General features: G+C 42.2%; 1 pseudogene; it reads right to left on the bottom strand.

The window, feature by feature from the left end:
* Window positions 1-20,640: 20,640 nt before the first annotated feature.
* On the bottom strand, window positions 20,641-21,127 carry LOC149172408 (xanthohumol 4-O-methyltransferase pseudogene; annotated as a pseudogene).
* Between the last annotated feature and the right edge of the window lie 385 nt (window positions 21,128-21,512).

The raw sequence follows: 21,512 nt of genomic DNA, 5'->3' as shown, positions 1-21,512 counted from the left end.
CTATGACGAACATCCCAACCACACCGGCAATCGTAACAGTGTCACAAGTTCAAGCGATGCCCGTTGCATGTCAACCTCAGATTTCTCAGGTTGTAATGCAACAGCCCCTTGACCATGGATCACAACCACAATCGCCAACTGGTGGGGCGACACAGGTCCAAACGGGTACAATTACCCCACACCTTGGTCCAACGGTTAGCATAGCGCAAAAAACCATGTCTTCACAGCCATGGCTAGTGCAGTACCAACAACCACAATTCCAGCAAGTGTACCAAGGTTCTGAGCAGCAGATCTTTGCGAACAGTGGACAACCGTATATCCAAAACGGTCAAAACCAACCACTTTACAGTGGTCAAGTCCACCAACCGTATCAGTCATACCAACATCAATTACATTATGCTGGTATGCAAAGGCCCACTGCTCAAGCGATTCCATCGTACCCTGGTTATGCTTCGCCTAACCTGAATCAACAGTTACCATTCGTGGCAACTTTAGAGTTACCCGATTTACACCGGTTAACCAACGATCCGATTGCTTATGCCCCTTGGTGGCCAGCGATTCCTCACAAGCTTCCATCTGACATTCCTAAATTCAATGGAAATCCGGGTGAAGACCCGTCGAATCATGTGATGACTTTTCATCTGTGGTGTTCATCAAACACCCTAAACGACGATTCGATAAGGCTTCGCCTTTTTCAGAGGACATTGACAGGTCCAGCGGCTAAATGGTATATTGAATTACCTAGAGCCTCTTTCGACAATTTTAGCTCCCTAGCCACGACTTTCTTAACCCATTTTCAATTACCGATAAGATATGAAACGGGGACAAAAATATTAACCAACTTCAAGCAGACAACTGCCACTCATATATCTGATCATATACATGAATGGCGTCATCGTCGTAGAATGGTTAAAACATACGTTCCCGATCAGCTGTTAGCTGAATGGTTTATAAAGTCGTTACTTCCTGCTATAACGGAAGATGTGGCAAAGGGAGGAGTCGTAACAGAGGAGCAAGTTGTCGCTCGTGCACAATATCTAGACTTAGTTTATACTCAGTCAGGCACGCTCTACGATAAAATACCTGACGCCCCTAGACCAGAATTTTCAATTCCTCCTCCTCCAAAATCCAATAGTGACTCTCATGCCAGTGATGGCGTGATTGGCACGGCAAACGCGAAATCGATAAAGGCTTCGTCTAAGAAAGCCCGTAAGAATTCAGATCAAAATGCGAAAGAAGAAATACTTGCTTCGGAAGTAAATGCCGTATCAACAGATAAAGGCAAAGAAACCAACCAACCAGGAAGCAAGAAGAAGCAAAACAAAGGGAAGAAGAAGAAACAGGGTGAATCATCTCCTGGAAAAAATTCTTCAAACCCTCCTGGTCAAGGAAAACCAAATTATCCATGTCAAATATGTGATGAAGAGGATCATTACACAAAGAATTGTCCATTCAAAGCTGAGTTGAAGAGGTTCTTTAAAAGTTCCCAAACCTCAGCTGTGTTAACTGATCCGTTTCCCAACCCAGGTCAAAATCTGGTTGATAGTGGAAATGCTTCCCCGTCGCAAGTGCTTATGTTGTCGGTTTCAAAACAGCAGAATGATGCTTTGATTTCGACAAGGAACAAAGATTACGGGAATCCTCAGCTGTCAAACGACAAAGGTAAAGATCAACCAAGTAGTTCGACAACAACTTCGACAGAAGTTGTACCGCCCATCATTCCTGAATTAACAATAAAACCGCCAAAGGGAGTAGTACACAAGTCGACATTTAATCCTCGCGCCAGGGCGGCGCAGCATTATAACATAGTGGAAGATTTGGCCCAATCGCCATCCGCTATGTCGACTCTTGAAGTATTACAAAATTGCCCATCCCAAAGGCAGGCTTTGTTATCGGCTATTGGTGGGGTTGATCCTAAGGATTCCAATCTTGTATCCTTTGATCACAAAGGATACGATTCTCAGTTACCAGCTCAACTAGCTTTCCTTATTCAAGTGAAAGCCCTCAACAAAACTGTTCACAGAACAATTATTGATGAGGGGGCATCCACATGTATTATGTCGATGAGTTGCTGGAAAACTTTAGGATCTCCAACCTTGTCGCGATCTTCGACGACATTAAAAGCTTTCGACGGAAGGACTTATACCCCGTACGGTATCCTTAATAACTTGAAGGTTGAACTAGGAGGAAAAACAATGGAAATTGATGTTGAGGTCATCAATGGATATCTTGACTACAACGTCCTACTGGGAAGACCATGGATTTATGCCATGGCAGCTGTTGTGTCGACTTATTTTAGGAAGATCGCATTCCCGTTTGAAGGAGGGATTACGATCGTCGACCAACAGAACTTCCTCCCTAATAGTTCACAAGTTACAGGAAGCATTCCCATGATCCATGAGAGCAACCATTCGCTTCAAGATATCGGAGTAGGATTATTGAAAGACCCCACATTGATGGGAACTTTCGCGCTACCACCTCCTATTTACATAGGAAATATACCGTTTGTAGCAACCTGCAACATGATATCTTCCACGAAGGTCGCGAAAGACAGCGTCGACATGGATCATGCGATTGTTTTGCCCCCAATCCCTTTAGAAATATTGTAGCAATCAATGTTTCAAGCATGGGAGGCGAACCCAAGTCAACGCTCGTCAAGCGTTTGGGTAGATAGGTCTAGAGAATATGGTACCTCATTAGATCCTTGGTCGAAAGTACATGGGACTGACGAAGGAATCTTACAATCAATGTTGATTGAGGGGGCACCATGGAATGATCACCACCATCGTTCCCTTCTTCCAGAATATGAAGAAGATACTCAACGTGACCTTTATCACCCTTCAGTTTTTGAATTCCTAACAAATACTGTAAATATGGTGGATTCCGAGCGAAACTTATCCAATATTGAAGAGACTATAGCCATAAATATCTCGACTAAAACAAATGTTGTAGAGAATATTTATGTCGGCAAAGGTTGTTCCCCTTCAGAACTGGAAATATATAACGCTCTTTTTCGCGAATTCAGAGATGTCTTTGCTTGGTCATATGATGAAATGCCAGGCATAGACTCGAGTATCATTGAACATGAAATTAAAATGTATCCTGATGTCAAACCAGTAAGACAACGGCTTCGGCAGGTGCACCCCAAGAAAGCCGCTGCCATTAAGGCAGAAGTTGAAAAACTTCTCCATGCTGGATTCATCTACCCGGTTCCTCTAACCGATTGGGTATCGAATATTGTCCCTGTTATGAAAAAACAAGGGACAATTAGAGTGTGTGTCGATTATAGGGATGTAAACCAAGCTTGTCCAAAGGACAACTACCCTACGCCCTTCATCGACCAGATAATTGATGAATGCGCCGGATGTGAAATCTTTTCGTTTATGGATGGATTCTCCAGGTATAATCAAATAAATATCCGCCCACAGGACCAGTCAAAGACTGCATTTATTTGTCCATGGGGCACATTCGCTTATCGAAAATTACCCTTTGGTTTGAAGAACGCAGGGGCGACGTTTCAGAGGGCAATGAATTATGCCTTCCATGACATCAAGAACATCGTTCAACCTTATCTCGATGACCTTCTAGCTCATTCGCGAAAGCGGACTGATCATCCGCAGCATTTAAGAGCGATATTTCTACGTTGCCGACACTACAAGATAAGACTCAATCCACACAAATGTGTGTTTTGCGTCAGTTCTGGTCGTTTACTTGGCTTTGTAGTCTCTAAGGATGGGATTCGTCTCGACCCTTGCAAGGTTCAGGCAATCATTAATTTGCCTCCACCTTCAAATTTGCTTCAGATTCAGAAACTCCAAGGGAAAGCGAACTTTCTGAGGAGGTTCATTCCAAATTACGCAGAACTTGCTAAAGGTTATACTCGTCTTTTGAAAAAGGATGTACCTTTCGTCTGGGACCAGGTGGCGCAAGCTTCCTTTGATGCTCTGAAAGATTGTCTAGTAAAAGCATCATTAATGTACGCCCCGGACTATCAAAGAGATTTTAACCTGTATCTGGCTGCAGCGGATACGACCATTGCGATGGTTTTAGTTCAAGAATTCGATGGAATTGAACATCCTATATATTATTTAAGTAAAAACTTAAATGATACAGAAAGTAAATATTCTTATGTTGAAAAACTAGCGCTTGCAGCTGTTCAAGCGATTCAAAGGTTTCGACATTATGTCCTCTTTCGGAAAACTACCATTTTGTCAGATTGCAACCCCATGACTTATATACTGTCGCGACAGTTGCTGGGGGGAAAATATTCAAAATGGATAGCGATCCTTCAAGAGTTTGATCTGGAATTTGTAAAATCCAAATCAAAGAAAGCTCTAGTTTTCGCAGAATTATTGTGCGATCTCCCATCGTCGTCCAACGATGAAACATCAGAAGAGTCAATCGTGGATGAAAGTTTGTTTCTGATATCTACAAGTGATGAACCCAAAAATTCAGGCCTAACACCTCTCACTCTGAACATAAACGTATACGATACCAAGCAAAAGACTACATGATCGTCAGTGATACACTTTACCGTCGTGGTATCGATACAGTTCTGAGGAGGTGCCTTACCCATGAGGAGGCCGAAAAAGCCCTGAATGAGTGTCATTCAGGCGTGTGTGGGGGGCATCAATCTGGATATGCAACAGCACAAAAAATCTTAAGAGCAAGATACTTCTGGCCAACCATGTTCAAAGATTGCATAATCGCAGTCAGAAGTTGCCATGCTTGTCAAATTTTTTATAGCAAAACCAGAAGACCACCCGCACCTTTACAGCCAATAGTTGCTGTTGGGCCTTTCGCCAAATGGGGCATCGATTTCATGCAATGTAACCCCACCTCGACCGGGGGGCATGGGTATATTATAGTTGTTGTTGACTATTTTACCAAATGGGCCGAGGCGATGCCTACATTGGATAACACTGGTGAAACAGCTGCCCTTTTCTTTTTCAATCATGTAGTCGCCAGGTTCGACGTACCACAGGCTATAGTGACAGATCATGGGTCGCATTTTCGCAATCACATGATGGTCGAATTAGCTGCCAAGCTAGGGCTATCTCACGACAGCTCTACCCCGTATTATCCGCAAGCCAACGGACAAGTTGAAGCAATCAACAAGGTCCTGAAGCGTATGTTGCAAAGGATGATCGGGGTTCATAAAAGAAGGTGGCACCTAATCCTGTACTCAGCCTTGTGGGCTTACCAAACGTCGGTAAAGAACGCAACCGGGTTCACACCTTTTCAACTGGTGTATGGCCTGGAAGCAGTCTTGCCAATCCAGTGCGAAATTTCGTCGCTTAAACTCGCAATTGATCTCCTCCCCGGAACTTCAGAAGAAGAGGCTCGTTTCTTGGAATTAATCCAATTGGATGAAACCCGTCGTGATGCCGCTTTGGCTAACGAAGCCCATAAGAAACGAGTCAAGGCTCAGTTCGACAAAAATGTCAAACCCCGTGTCTTCTCAGAAGGTGACTTGGTCTTGCTTTATGACCAAGAATCCGATAAATTGGGAGCAGGTAAATTTAATTCCTTATGGATGGGCCCCTATATTCTTAAAAGGGTGTTAGCAAAAGGAGCCTACGAGTTAATGGATTATGACGGAATTCCACTGGCGCAGCCCTGCAACGGGTTGTACCTCAAGCGTTACTATGCTTAATAGTAACCTGCGTGCTTTTGTTGTATTTTGTTTTCGCTAAAGTATTTGTTCTGGTCGAATGATCCACCTTTTTCAGTTGTTGCAGATGTCGAACCTTCTGGAGACATGTGTTGGATATGCCGACGGAGCGAGTCGTAGTTCGCGGAACCTATCCTCCGCAGCCTGGGCTATTTTTGATCCAAGCGGCGAGTTAGTAAGTTTCAGAGGTGTGTGTATTGGGCAATCAACGAATAACATCGCTGAGTATAGCGCGTTGATAGAACTACTCTCTGATGCCATCACACGTGGCATACGCCGACTAATTGTCAGGCTAGACTCACAGCTCATAATACTACAGCTCAACGGTATATATTCCAATCGCAATCCAGCTATTTATCGCATGTTCCTAAGGGTTAAGATTTTGGAAAGACAGTTTGATTCAATTCAATACCAGCATATTTCCAGAAACTTAAACACAGTAACCGACTCATTAGCAAATTATGTGTTAGATAGACATTTGCGACATTTGTAAAAAGGGATACATCATCAATGATTGTACATATGGATCATATAACTCAACCAGAATAAAACTCGAAAATCAAAATATATATAAGCTGTTTATCGTTCATACATAATGTTCTGTAACCAAGACAAAATCGGTCATATGACCCAAAAACTCAAAAGTGCTAGGGGGCACCCTAGCCTAGTGGTGCTCATGATAGCACGTCACGGCCTGTGCAATCATGCGCAAGAGACGAGTCCATCGTCTAGGCACACCAGTAGTATGTCGCTGCAACTGTAAAGGTAACTCATCGATCCGTACATCCAGAATACCGAGAGTAAGGCTCTCAACCTGCTCCTGCACAGCTGTAAGGGTCTCAGTGTCGTCAAGGTCGCGAAGAATAACTCTCCCAGCAGGCTCCACTGCCGGAGCAGCAACTGGCGGTCTCGGACGAACTGCTGGACGAACAGGACCAACATCTGCATGCACCCAAGAGTTTGATTAAAAGTCTTGATAGAATAAAGCACAGCAACATTATGAATAAAAACAGTAAACAGTGATATGGTCAAAAAGTTTACCAATAGCGCCCCACTGTTCGCCATCCGGTAGCACCAAATCCGGATCACCTCGGAAATCCATACCCACATATGGATACTTGGAAAAGACCATCTCCTGGCGCTCGAACCACCTGAAGAAGGCATCAGTGAAAGTAATCTGAGGTTGACTAGCATGCTTAGACATGTGATCGACCCACCTCTGCATGCGTGGCTCGGTCGGAGAAGGCAAGTCGAGTACAATATACTGAGGCTGCATCAGTGGGATTTTCTCCAAGGCGAAGGCAGTCAGAATAGAACCAAATACAAAGTTCTTCAGCTTCCCATCCTTTACCTTGGTCAACTGACTTTTCATCTGAACAAGTACTGCATCACACCAGTTGAATACTTTCGGTTGGAGACACTCCAAGGCGTGCTGCACATAAGATCTGTTGGCAACATGTAGAGCTGCGCTACCGGCCATCCTACCAATGGTATACAGAATGGACCTGAGAGACCTGTCAGTAATCTCACGGATAACAACCTTATCGTCTCTGCTCGGCTGGGAACCTTCCCTGCAATACTGGCGGACATAATCTCTCACGGAGTCAGTCCCCCGGGCCGAACCTGACAAAGAAATGGGGGCACCCCGCCTTGACAATCCGGTCAAGAAGTAAATGTCCTCTATGGTCAAGGGGATGGATTTTCCCCTAATCTGGAATACTTGGTTAATGGGATCCCAAGCATCAAGCATATACTGCAGTAGAGAGATCTGTGCTCTCATGCTAGAGATACGGAAAAACTTCAGCCGGCCACAGTTCCCCAGCGCGTTCACCGTGACAGGGTCATGGAGGGCAATCATGTCCTCCTCTTCATGTTCTCGTTCTCGCCATGTAAGGGACATTTTGTTCAAAGATCTCTGCAAAACAAACAAGAGAAGGAGTAAGTTCCTGAGTTTGATGAGAAACTGGCGAAAATTCATCAAAAAATGTGCTAAAAACTCATTTTTCTGAGCCCAACGCAGGCAGAGAGTGTCCTACCTGCGTTGAAGGTCAGGATGCCTTAAGGCAGCTTGACATTCAACGCAGGTTTCGAATGGGCAACCTGCGCTGAGGTTAGGGCGCCCTGGCAAAACCCCTGAGGCTCAGAAAGACTGAAAAACAGGCACAAAACTGAAAAAGGAAACCATGAAAAGAAAGAGCTAGGGTTTAGCTCCTACCTGGTCCAGACGGCATTGAAAATCGTCCGCAGAATCTCCCGGAATCAGCCGGTGAAAATCAAGGGGGAAGAGGCACCTCCAAAGCTCCAACAAACCAAATGCAAATGAAATGGTAAAATGAGAGGTAAAAACACTTTTTAATAGCTTTTTACGTAGTTCAAAGCAAAATATTAGGGTTTTCATCTCATGATTATGTATTTCTAACTAAGTTTGATGCAGCAATTGAAAATACAGTACTATTCTTGGAAAGAGAAAAGCTAGTAATGGTAAAAAATCAAAATTTGACCATATATTCGAGCAGCTTTAGCATAAAGTTCATGCTCGTTAAAAAATAAACGCAAGATCCGAGCAGTTTTAACGCGGTCTTCATGCTCATTAAAAAATAAATAAAAGCAGTGAGCAATGTTTCCTCCAGAGTTTAAGCTCATTTTTAACTAAAAAATGAACCTATCCCGGTAAATAACCGTTGTGATCGTAAATTTATCAGCCATAAAAAGCCTTGGTCGTGTTTGCACCTGCCACCTCCACTGTCATTTGGCCGATCGTTCACCTCCATATGATTGTTTACCCTTTTTGAGGAACAGCTGCGAAGAATGATTTCACCTAGCCATCCTTGTGACACTGCCGTGATTGGAAAATTCCAACCTGTACCTGGAATCAGTTGCTATCCCTGTTTATCACTCGTTCCTCAAAAGACGAGTCTTCTTTAAGGTCTTTTCAACTGACTCGTAAAATATGAAAAGATTGCCGAGTTCTGGCCTTCCAGCTCGTTAAAAAGATAGGAAGAGCTATCCCTCCTCTAGATTTTAATCTTTTTGGACCTGAGGGATTATTGCACAAAAAGATCGAGCGCTTGTTTTGTTCGGCTCGTTAAAGATATCGAAAACTCATCCCTTTTGTATTGTTTTATACTTTTTCGGACTTAAGGGATTAGATGACGAAAAAGGAATTTTGGAGTTAACTTTACGTACCTTTTCAGACTCTCTAAAAATGAAAAGGACCGAGTTATCCTTGTCGTTAGACTCGTTAAAATGATTAAATAGCGACAAACTTGTCTTTAGACGAGAACGAGTTTCCCTATCGCTAAGCTCGTTAAAACATAGCGATGGGCTTGCCCGAAGGGCAGGTTATAGAACAAGCATATGTTATCCTCCTCAAGCTTGACAAAAATAAAGAGGTACTGGTCAGCAATGACTGGGGAAAAATTGGGAAAAATCAAGAGAACTTTGATGGTAGCAGGTCGCTCTTGAACATGACACTTTTCCTCCGTATCACATTCGGGTTGGGTTGTTTCATTCACCGGTCACATCACCATGGTCTTGCCATACCATCCATATTTGGGGTAATGCTACCGATCCATCGCATCAGTGTCGCCATATGTTCAAGAGAAGTCGTTCAGAAAGAGTCAACCGGGTCCCATCCACTGCCATACATTATCCTTCATCCATTCATGACCGCCACCCTGAATCATATGTCACAGATTGTTTTCACCTCCATTAAAATCATTAGCTCCGTTCCGTGTCACTGATGTGGGATTCATTAAGGCCCTCCTTTGACAGATCGCTCCTTGTCGACATCAGCTCATTATCCAAGGAGTTGATCTAGGAACATCCCCTTCAGTACTTTGAAGCTTGCATGCCTCAATGGCAAGTTTCTCACTTCCGGCGACAGGTATACATCAATGACCTTCGACCAGAAGATTTTGCGTGGTGTTCGACGCCAAGTCCTTTTTTCACACCACGTGAATTGTACTGCAGTACCTTGAGGGTCATTATCATTATCGGTGATTCTTCTCGCGCTTGTTAACGGTTTGCATTATTGACCGGTAATCAAGCGATGTCTTTCCATGTTCGACTTCAGCGCAATTCTCACATGGATCGACTTGTACTTAGAGTGAAGATCGAACGAGTTTGAAGACCCCGGATCTAGTTTCATCCATCCGGGCTGCGATATATATTCAGGAAATATAAAGACATTTGACATGTACATCATTGCAGCAGATGATCATCCTACTCAAAGGATGATAATTTCACCAAAATTATCAGTCTACAATCAGACAATCGTCTGTTCCATGTACAAAAATGAATTTATAAAGCTGAGCATGGGAATGCCCGCCTCAGCTAGATCATGAAAGCAGAATGAATCATAATGTATTGTATTGTATTTTATTACAGGTCTCCTCCCAGCAGATGGATGAACTTCGGACCCTCCTGGATAAAGCATTTCACCCGATAAATGGCCTCATACTTTAGGGGGCAATTATTATAGACATTTTTGTGCCTTGCATCACTAAGCATGAAATGTCAATAATCAAGGGATCCAAAGTCCCTAAACATGTTGTTCCTACCCCTAGAGGAACAAGGCCAAGTAACCACAGCAATTCACAAAAGTTCTCCACCTGAAAACACTCAAAAACAAAGCAATTCTGGATCATGTCAACTGCTCCACTGAGCATCTGCGCTGAATGTCAACTACTCCACTGTCTACCTGCGTTGAATGTCAACTGCAAAGAAGGCTACCTGCGCTGGGCGAGTTTGGACATGTGGCAGAGTCATTCCTCAAGGTGTCAATGCCCAGGAAGCTTCCAAAATGACACTTGGATCAGGGAATTCGACTGGTGATGAGTAAGAGGTTCCAAATCTCCAAGTGGAAGCAAGAACCTCCAAGTGGACTCAAGAACTGAAGTGGGAGAGGACACTAGTCAGCTTCATACCAGCCTCAAGTTGACTCATCCTTTCTCCAAAACTCCTATATATAGATCTCTCTCATGAGGTCTAGGGAGGCTGGAATTTAGTATTTGCAAAGAATTGCTGTTGGTTTGTGGCTGGAAATATTGGGTGTGTTATGCTTTGAAAGGAGCTGAAGAGGGAATTCCATTCTGCTGGGAAGGAGATGCTGGGTTGGAGCCCTATGGGTTGTATCTCTTCCTGAACCCTGTTACTTTCAATAAAGCTATCTTGATTCTTTCCTATATGCTGGTGTACTTTGTATGGTTTCATTGGTATATTTGATTTACTTCTAATCCTGAATCATTTATGAATATGTATATTTGCCTTTGTATTGTGTTCTTCTCTTGTTGCAAGTAGCTGTCCTCTTGTCACAGGTAGTTGTTCTCTTGTGGTCTCGTGGGATTCAAGTAGCTGTTCTCTTGATCAAGCGAGGAGGCAAGTAGCTGTGGACACACAAAGAGAAGAGGATCTAGTTCGAGGGACAACCGGAAGATAACGGTAAGTCTGCCGATCTCCTCTCTTTCATATTTCATAAAGGAAGAAATCATGATAGCTGTATTCGTTTGTTGCTAAGGCGCTGTCACACCTTAGGTGGATAGGATCGTCCTAAATAGGCATTTTTCCCCACAACAGTATTGTTCATGCATATAGTAGTATATCCCATCCTATGGAGCGAGTGCATCCCTTTTCAGTTTAACCAATACAAACTGACCCCAAATAAATAAATAAAAACAGCTGAGGAGATTTTTCTTTAGGATAGATCCTTAAAAGTTATATGCATACAAGTAAATATACATCACGATAATAGATAAATACATGAGAACATGTGCTCTTCCATGAACTATAAAGTTTTGCCCGATAAAAGTGTACTGATGACAACCATATTACAGATGTTGTAAAGGTGACACAATGGCCACCTATCACTAAGCCACATCACCTCCAAGAGGTCTACGAAAAAAAAAATTGAAACATCACTATTCACGGACTTTGTGAAGATCCATCCCCCGCGAACTAGTTGAAGGCTAGCTTTAGAAAGTGTATCCACTTGAGTGTTTGTTTCTTTGAAAATATGAGTGCACGTAAATGAGTCAAAGGAAAGCAAAAGTCAAAGTAATGGCATGGGGACTTGGTTCTGGCATCTGTATTCCTCTTTGATCCATTTAATGACTAGTTGTGAACCTATGAAATTTGTAGGTGCTTACAATCAAGTTCCAAGGCATAGAGAATCACCAGTTTTAAAGTCCATAACTCAACAAAATTGTTTGTCCCAAACCCAAGCCCTATCTTAATTTTATAGAAATGACACTGATTTATAAAAAAAACTGCACCCCCATTGCATTTGTGACCTAGACCCTAAGGGACCCCATTAAAATATGCTCACAACTTTGTTTGGTCATTCTTCAAGTATTCTTTGAGCCTTATTTGTAGAGTTCCTTTTAGAAAATAAATAATAAAATTATTAAAAACATTATTATATAAATTTAAAATAATTTATAATAAAACAAGTTTTTTTTTTTTGAAATATTATACTTTAATAATGATTTATAAATGTTAATAATAGAATGTCCACCAATTAGTTTTGGGAATGATTTTCGGAGTTATCTGCTGCTAGGTCACGCACCGCGCTAATGCTGAGCCTGCGCTCTCCAGTGCTTGCGGCCTTCGGCCCTTCGCTTGCCATGGCCCCTCCGGATGCAACCCCGAAGGCGGCCGCTGCCCAGCTGGCCTTCTCTGCCCTAGTCAAATCTTTGCTACCTCAGCGCCCTTGCCCAACAATCTCAAAGTTTGTTAAGAAGCTAGATGTTTTGCAAGAAGTGATTCTTCCCCCTACTCTCCCTCGCATGGCAACACTTTCTTTGGCAGAACGAGGTCTCATCGGGCAATTCACTGGTCTCTGGCCCTCTCTGAAGACGGTGCAAAGGTGGGTTGAGCGAAACTGGTCTGATAAAATAAACAGCAAAATTTCCATCCGCTTCTGTGGGAAAGGGTACTTCACCTTCCACTTCGAATCAAGAGAAGACAAGGATCTAATCTTTAGGAACAGACCATATTTCATGGACTCCAGAGGCTTGTACCTCAACAAATGGACCCCGGATTTTGATCCTGAATTGGATGTTCCTAGCGTGGTCCCAGTTTGGGTTTGGCTCCCTCATCTCCCTCTCCATTGTTGGGAGATGAATCAGTTCGAGCCATTGGAAATGCTGTTGGAAAGTTTATTGATCGCAGTGAGCCAAAGGACAACATGCAAGCTTGCGCCCGCATATGTGTTGAAGTTGATCTTGGCAAAGGCCTCCCGGAGGCCATCAAGCTCAAAGTGGATGACTGGACTCACATCCAACAGTTGGACTATGAACAGATCCCGTTTAAATGCAAGGTATGTCACGAATATGGCCATTTTGCCAATCGCTGCTCTAAATTAGTTGATGTTGAAAACATTTCACAAGATGAGCAATGGGAAATTGTTAAAAAAAAAGAAGACTACTTCCATCCCTAAGGCAAACCCTGAAGCTGCTCCTCCCAAGGCTAATCACACAACCTCCCCCTCCACCTCCTCATTGGATCCTCCTCTCCTCAACTCTTCCACCCCCGCCCCTCCGCCTCCCCCCCCAAAGACTTCCTTAGAATCATCCAACCCCTTTTCCGCCATTTCCCCCCCTGAAGATAACCCCCCCCCCTCCATGCCTCTATCCCAAGCTGATACTAATGCTCCCATCCCCCCTCTGCTAAATTCTTCTTCTTTTTCCCAAGATCCTCCCTCCACTAGATCAACTAGGAGTTCTTCTAAAGAGCACGGTGTAAATCTGGACACACAAAAAAAACAAGGGCCAGGAAGGAAGTCTACAAAGCAGCAGAGAGATGAAAATGCTCAAAAAGACATTGCCATGGGTATGCAAAACCCCATAGAAACTTACATTTTGGGGAAAAATAGTAAAGAGGCAGCACATAAGGAACAAGGAGGGCGAGAAACTCTCCGTATACCTCACATTCAATGATGAAAGCCCTATCCTGGAATAGTAGGTGGTGGGCTCCAGTATTGTAGCAATAATGCTACAACTCCTGGAGCTTCCTTCTCTAGTTTTATCAACCCGGTAGTTTGTAACAAACTTGGAAGCGACGGTGTTGTATGCACAAGTACTAGCTCTTGTCGCAGCTGTCACTTGGTCAGCTGGCACAAGTCCGCTAGGGCTCAAGCCAACTTCTATGAGTTCTCAGAAGAAGCTTTTTAACCGATGAACGAAAGCTATCTCAAAGGAAATTAACCTACTGTAGGAAGGAACTGAAAGCCAACAAGAATTGAAAACCCTAGCAAACCCTAATTCTACCAGCTAGTCCTACTGATGCAAAGGTGGGAATGAAAACTACTGAAAGAGGTGCCATTACTTCTAGGAAGGTGAGATGCATGTGTCTAGACTACTTTGATCTAAAGAAAGCATATTTTTGTATTTTTGTTCAAGTTGTTGGAATTATTATGTGTGTGCTTCTAACTGGGTCTTGACTGTGCAGGGATAGATCAAGGAGGGAAATGCTTGGAAAAGGTCAGGAAGGCTCAGAGAGGGTCTAAGGAATCCCTAACATCCTTTCAGAGAAGTTCACAATAGTTTAGATGCCTGGCAACCGTGTTTACAAGCTTCTACAGGAAGTCTGCAGGGTTTCTACAAGATGTTCAGGATTTCTACAGGAAGTTCAGTAATTCCTACAGGATGTTCTGCAATAGGATTTTTGGGTGATGGATGAGTGGAAGAGGCTATATGGATGGATAGGGAGGTAGGAGGGGAGCTTGTGATGGCTTATGGACAGAGAGATGAGATGAAGAGGGGGTGTGCAAAGCTGGTTGGTCTAGAGGAGGTTAGAGGAAATGGAAGGCCGAAAAGGTAGAGTCACGTGGGTGATAGAAGAGTTAGGAGGCAAGTGGTCTAACTGAGAGGTGAGTGGATGGCCTAGGCACGGCTTAGAAGGATAAGGGAGTGAGGGAGTAGTACTGCACAGTGTAAATGAAACAAATCATCCATGTCTTGCACATAACCGAAATTTCATCAACCTATTCTAACTATTTTAATAAAACCAAAGAACAGCAACGTGATTTTGTAAGGAAAATCATGCATGGTACTGAAGCAAAGATTCATTCCACAAGATTTGAACGCATGGACGCTGCTACAAATGAGAACATTGCATCAAAGCTTGCATGAACATGTAAAACAGTGTTTTTGGTGGGTGGCACGGTTTGCAATTCCAGTCCCTAAACAGAGGTGGAAGTGAGTGTGCAGTCAACCCTTTTTGGAACTCTGATTAACTCCAATCTCCTTACTCTAATCTAAACTACTGAAAGAAACTTTGTTCATGAAACTAACCTACTTAACCACACCAAGAAATTCAACTCAGCAAACTGTGTTTCCAAATGCATGTAAAGGAAAAGAAATACAATGCTGAAAGAAAGGTAACAATACAAAGGAAGGAGGCCTATTGCTCTCAGGTTGGGCCCAACCCCGAGAGCTATGGCTCCTCTAAGAACTCAGAACTGAACTCAAATCTTCCTGCTTTTCAATAAAAGATAATAGTCATAAGTCAAATAACATGCCAAAAATGGCTTACAAAGAGCAAAACAGAGCTATCAGCTCGTAGTTCAGAATATGCAACAAAGTTTCAAAAGTCCCCATCGAAGGCTACAGCCTCATCATTTAAACATTACGAGGGCCAAGCTGGCCTCCTAAATTAGTGGGGTTTGGCTGACCAAACTAAGAGTAATCTGCTGCTTCCTCAAAATCCGTTTGGCTACCTTCTAGCTCGGTGGTGGTGGTTGTTGGAGCTCGGAGTTGGGGGTAAAGATCACAAGGAAGGCCATTCAATGCTGTGGACAACCTTCCTACAAAATCTCAATCCCCTCTTGGCTGTCTCCTAGCCCTCATTTGCGTGGTTTTGCTCCATTAAATGTCAAAAAACCTGAAATAAACATGTGTTAGCCACCTAGGAATAGTGACTGCCCTCATTCGTACAAATGACATAAATATACTAAAAAATGATGCATAAGTTATGAAAAATGAAGGGTTGAGCAAGGGTAGTTAGGCTAAATGAGCCCAAAATGTTACCAAATTTGGGGCTCATCAGTAGGGGACTAGGGCACCCCTCCAAAATTGTTGCTCTAAATGATCTGATAATTCATGAGAAACCAGAAATCCTAATGCTACAAGAAACAAAACAAGGACACCAAGAAATGAAAGGAATCATTGATCAGCTCAAGCAGTATGAAGGTCGCATATGCGAGTCAAGGGGCGCCTCTGGGGGAATTGCAACCCTTTGGAACCACAACGTTTGGAAACACACAATAGATACAATCAGCCAGTATTGGATTAAAGTCACTCTAGAGAGCCTAACAGATAGCAAAAGAATTGTTATCTACAATATCTATGCGCCAAGTCACTACATAGACAAAGAACAATGTTGGACTTCCCTCAAAGCAGACATAGATGAAGAAGAAAACAACAATATTATCCTTGGTGGAGATCTCAATCTCATACTCCACTCCAACAAGAAAAGAGGAGGCTGTTTTTCACATGATCCTTGCAGAACACGGTTGGAAACCATCATGCATGACCATGATTTAGTTGATGTTGCACCAAAAAATCACAGATTTACTTGGAATAATCGCAGACTGGGCAAAGACAATATCATGGAGCGGCTAGACAAGATTTTGGTGAATGTTTTGCTCCTCTCATCTTACTCCACTGCATACGCTGTTGTACTCCCCTATTCAACGTCTGATCATTATCCCACAACTCTTGTTCTCGAAGCCCACTGTCCCTTAGGGCCCATTCCATTTAAACATAGTCCATTGTGGAATAGCATTCCTATTGTCGATTAGATTGTCAAATTCACATGGAGTTAGCACATAGAAGGGTCGTCGGGATACATATGGGAAAACAAGCTGAAAAGGACCAAAAGCGCCTTGAAGGAATGGGCAAAAAATTATTACAAGGAACTTGAGAAGGTTAAAACTAAAATAAAAAGAAAATTTGCTGACGACAATTTAATACATCACTGGTATTAAATTTGGGAATGGAGTAAAAAACATAAATCATTCTCAATTTGCTGACGACACACTGTTAATGGGAGGAGCCTCCAATATCATAGCTCACCGATTCAGAACCCTCTTAGACAAATATATGAGCTACTCCGGAGGTATGGTCAATTATCTCAAGAGTTGCATCTATGACTGGAACACATCTGCTCAAACTCTTCATAACATTTCCAGCACATTTGGGGTCCCTTGCAAGTTAGACTGGGGGCATTTCTCTTATCTGGGCATGTCAGTGAGTGCTGGTCCTCTGAAAGCTGAAGTATGGGACACTATCATAGTTAAAATGAAAAGGAAAGTGCAGCAATGGGGCTCCTCTTGGCTTAATCCAACAAGATGCCTAATTCTTCTTAAATCAGGTCTTTCTTCTTTTCCCTTATATCAATTTACGCTTTTGCAAACTCCTGCCAGTTTTCATCACAAAGTGGAAGCCATCCTCCATCACTTTCTTTAGCAGGGGGGGGGGAATGAAAGAAATAAATACAACCTTATAAATTGGAAATAGGTTATTCAACCCCAGGAGCATGGAGGTTTAGGAATCAGATCACCAAAGCTCTTAAATCTGGCTTTTGGTGGCAAGATTGTGTGGAGACTCATTAGTGGCCAATCCGCTTGGTGGAAAAATGTGCTGGAAGCCAAATACCTTAATTCTCCAAGGCAACACCTCTTGGATCATGATATCCCTATCAGAGCTTGCTCTAAAATCTGGGGGTTGTGTAAGAAATCAATTCCCTTTCTTGCTCAAAACATTTCCAAGGTTCCCAAGGGTGGCAACAATATCAGAATTGGGGCAGATAGAATAATGGGCCAGCAGCCCATTAGCAGTAGACCTGGAACTCATCAGATTCTATCCTTTCTCGACAACATGAGGCTCCATTATTTGGACCAGATATCTCAGTGGGACATTCACTCACAGCTTTGGATAGGATGGATCTTCCCAGAAATACCCACTGATCTTGAAGCAAGTCTTGCTAATCTCCAAACCCATCTCCATGGCATTGCCCCTACAAAAAAAAAACAGTGATGATGGCTTCCGTTGGGACCCTTCAGGCTCTAATTACACAGTCAAAGCTGCTTACCAACATATCTATAGCAATGAATATCCCATGCCCATTTGGGCAAATTGGAAAATTGCTTGGAAATTAGAGACCCTTCCAAAAATAAAATTCTTCATCTGGGTCCTCCTAAAAGGGAAAGTCCTCACCTAAGACAATCTGCAAAAATGTGGTATAATTGGCCCATCCCGTTGCCCAAATTGCCAAGCAGCTGAAGAAACCATCTAGCACCTATTCATTGCTTGCCCCTTTGCTACTGCCTATTGGAAAGAATTTTTTCTAAACATCCATCTCCCCTAGGGTTCCCACAACTCCATTGTTGAAGTTTTGCGTCTTTGGAAGAGGAGCTATCCTTGGCAACAAAAGAAGAACAATATTGCTAGAAGAGTTTGGAATGCTCTCCCCTGCTCTCTTCTGTGGAACATATGGTTGGCACGAAACCGTATGGTCTTCAAAGACAAAGAAACCAACATCAGGAAATTATGCAGCAAGGCATGGAGCCTTACATTGGAAGCAATATCTGTCAAAAGTCAAGGGAAAATTGACATCGCCGATCTCTGTGTCGAAGAAAGGAATTTCATAGGGTATTTGTTGGATAAAAGTAACAGTGGCCAAAGCAGGAGTGACATTAGCAGTCAACGCAACAACTCTAATTACAGTTGGAAAATAAGAATGAAAGACAAGGAGTTTTCTATTTGGCTCAGAAACTGTAACACACATTATCTTTTCTTTGATGGGGCCTCCAAATTTAACCCAGGAATGGCAGGGGCTGGTGGAATCATTTGCAATGACAATGGAGATATTAAATATGCTTATGAATGGGGATTAGGCCCCCTCTCCAATAACAGGGCTGAAGCTCTCGCATTATACCAAGGGCTCATTCAACTTCAAAAACTCGCATAAGCACTGCAACGATCCTTGGAGACTCAGCCATCATCATTAGTCTAATGGTATATAATCGGAACGCCTCCAATGTGATCCTGCAATAAACAATAAGTCGATGTCAAGCACTTACCCAACAAATGAAAGAAGTCCGTTTTTTCCATGTGCTTCGCTCCCTCAACAAGGAGGCCGATTATCGTGCAAGCAGAGCCTGCTCCAAATCCATAGGCAATCTCTGATGTAACGCCATCGAATCTCAATGTTACCTGGCATGAACAGAAGCGAATCAATCTTCAGATCGCATGGAGAGGTTAACTTCTGTTAATCTTCACCAAGCTCCCTTTTCCCCTTTTAGTCTAGATCCCTTCTCTTTGGAACAGAGCATTAACAACCCTTTATTTTTACTGCGCACTGGTAAATTAATCTGGTTATACTCAATGGCAAGAAACAAAGATTGCTTGCACTGTGCTGATCTCCAGGCAGAACTAGAGCAAATCTGAGCACACCAGAAGATCTTGGACACCAAAATTGATACCCATGCTGAGATCACCAAGGAGAAACATGAGGTCGGCCTCAATCTCTTTCCTCACAGAGTTTCATCCCTTCAGGAGCAGTTCAGTGACCTCTCAAATAGATGCAATCATGTCCAAGAGTCTATTGACATCCTGAAGTACATCCTGGAAAAAAATAACGCTCCTAGCACCAGCTGAACAAATTTAAGGAATGCAAGTGTTGAAGGCAATCCTGAAGAATCCACTGCCCGCCAAATCAATCATATAAACATTGATTAAGCATGACTTGCAAATTTTGCCTTCTACTGTTTCAGTTTGTTAGAATCTACGCTAGTTCGGTATTTCAAAAAGTTAAGAGTGATAGAAGCAAAAGGGATTTTGTTCCTCCTGTTATATTTCCCTACTCTGCTTCTGATGCATATCTCCTTGTAACAATGGAGCTTAGTCTCCCAAATCTTTTTTGAATACAAACAACAGCCAATTAGGTAGAAAAAAAATAATGATTTATAAATGTTATCATTCAAATTTTTTCATTACAAAATCAAATCAAATTCTAATACAATTCAAATAACTACTTAATACAACAAGAGCCACGTTGTGGCAATGTCACTGCTCTTGCATTTTTTGTACATTGTCACCACATAGCTATTGTTTATTGTGCAAGAATGACAAGGGGTTATAAAATACACTAAATTCAATGAAAATAAATGTACTAGCAATTGTCCCAAAAGGTACAAAGAGAGGCCGATAGGATTATTAAATTGAAATTGTTGAATTTTTCTAGAAGAGTTAATTGGTTTGTGGAAAACCTTGTTTTTTTGGACTGGATCATTGTGCAATTACTTTTCTTTAGATGTTTTGTTTATATCTATATTACAAGGAACACATTGAATGTCTTATTTCATTTTAGAGTAAGTTAATTACCCAAAATCAAGAGGTTAAGTTAATTACCCAAAATCAAGAAACCTCTATAGATGGCCAAGCATATACGAAGAATACATTGCATTCATATGCAATACCAAATCCATCTTTTCTTTTCTCTGAGTAAAATTTCAAAAGCATGAACACATGCCATTTCATATGCACAATAAACCCAACTTCTGAAATTTCAATGCTTAGATACATCCCATTCATATGCTATAGTAAACCCATATTTTCCTTAAATTTCAATCCATAAACACATCCATTCATGAGCCATAACAGAACCACAAAAAACAAAAACCCCTGACCCGTTAATACATTATCTACTCAGAGAAAGGTAAGACGAAAGGACAGCACTATCTACGGATCCTCCATGTCTTCGAAGGAGATGAGGAGTGTCCCGTGACCCATTGACGCATTGTCTTCTCAAGAGTGCAAGGTAAGACTAAAGAAAATCACTAGCTACCGATGTTTCATGTCTCCATAAGATCTTGATAAATCTTCGTTTATTTTGTAAATACAATAATTTGATTGCATTTTAACATTGTAAATACTAAAAATGAGCCCATAAAGAGCAGATAATCAAGAAGGAAACACTTCAATCACAGACTGGAAATCAGGAATGGTGATTATTTTATAACGACCAAATCCACCTTCTAATAAAATCTTCTTCCATTCTTTCTTTGTTCTTTCCTTCCCACCAGAGTAGTGCGCCACCATTACCAGATCAAATACTAGAAGTAAATTAGGATCCAGAATCGGCTTCTCTTTCTGGCCACCATTATTATTATCATCGCCTTTGTGATTAGAGTCCAGCACCACTACGTCAACAATAATGAGCTTCCTCGTCTCTGGGATCACCTTTCTGCAGCTCTTTAGTATCTTGATATAGTCCTCATCGCCCCAGTCATGCATGATCCACTGATAACATCGCACAAACAAATTGTATAGTCAAAACGTGCTCTCAACTCATTCTAATTGAATTACATGATAGCTCAGCAAGTTCAAGACTTACCTTCATGAATATGGCGTCCGGAGAGGGCACGGTTTCAAACATGTCTCTGCCCATGTGCTCCACACCTATTTACATACATTTATAGGTATAAGATTGTTATGCATATATACCATTGATGAAGCAAAGGTGTTGTTAGTAACCTGGGAGATGGGGAGAAGTGGCCACGACATGAGGGAGGTCGTAGTTGATGCCTCTGATGGAAGGATAATGCTGCAGCATTGCCTCGATTGTCTCCTCTGCAAGCCCAGCCTCTCGAGGCAAATCAGAGAATGGAAGTCAAATTTCGAAAAGCCGATAGGATTATTAAATTAGCATAAAAAAAAACGAGAAATTAGCATGATGATTTGATGTTTGAAACGTTAAACAAGGCCACACAACCTTGTGATTTTAAATATGACATTTTTTTTCAAGTTTGGTTGAAGATTGACTACCAACATAA

This window comes from Pinus tabuliformis, chromosome 4_2 (assembly GCF_031772625.1).
Source record: "Pinus tabuliformis cultivar Carrire ecotype Pingquan chromosome 4_2, CPIR1, whole genome shotgun sequence".
NCBI classification, from domain to species: domain Eukaryota; kingdom Viridiplantae; phylum Streptophyta; class Pinopsida; order Pinales; family Pinaceae; genus Pinus; species Pinus tabuliformis.
This window is presented reverse-complemented; position numbering and strand designations above follow the sequence as displayed.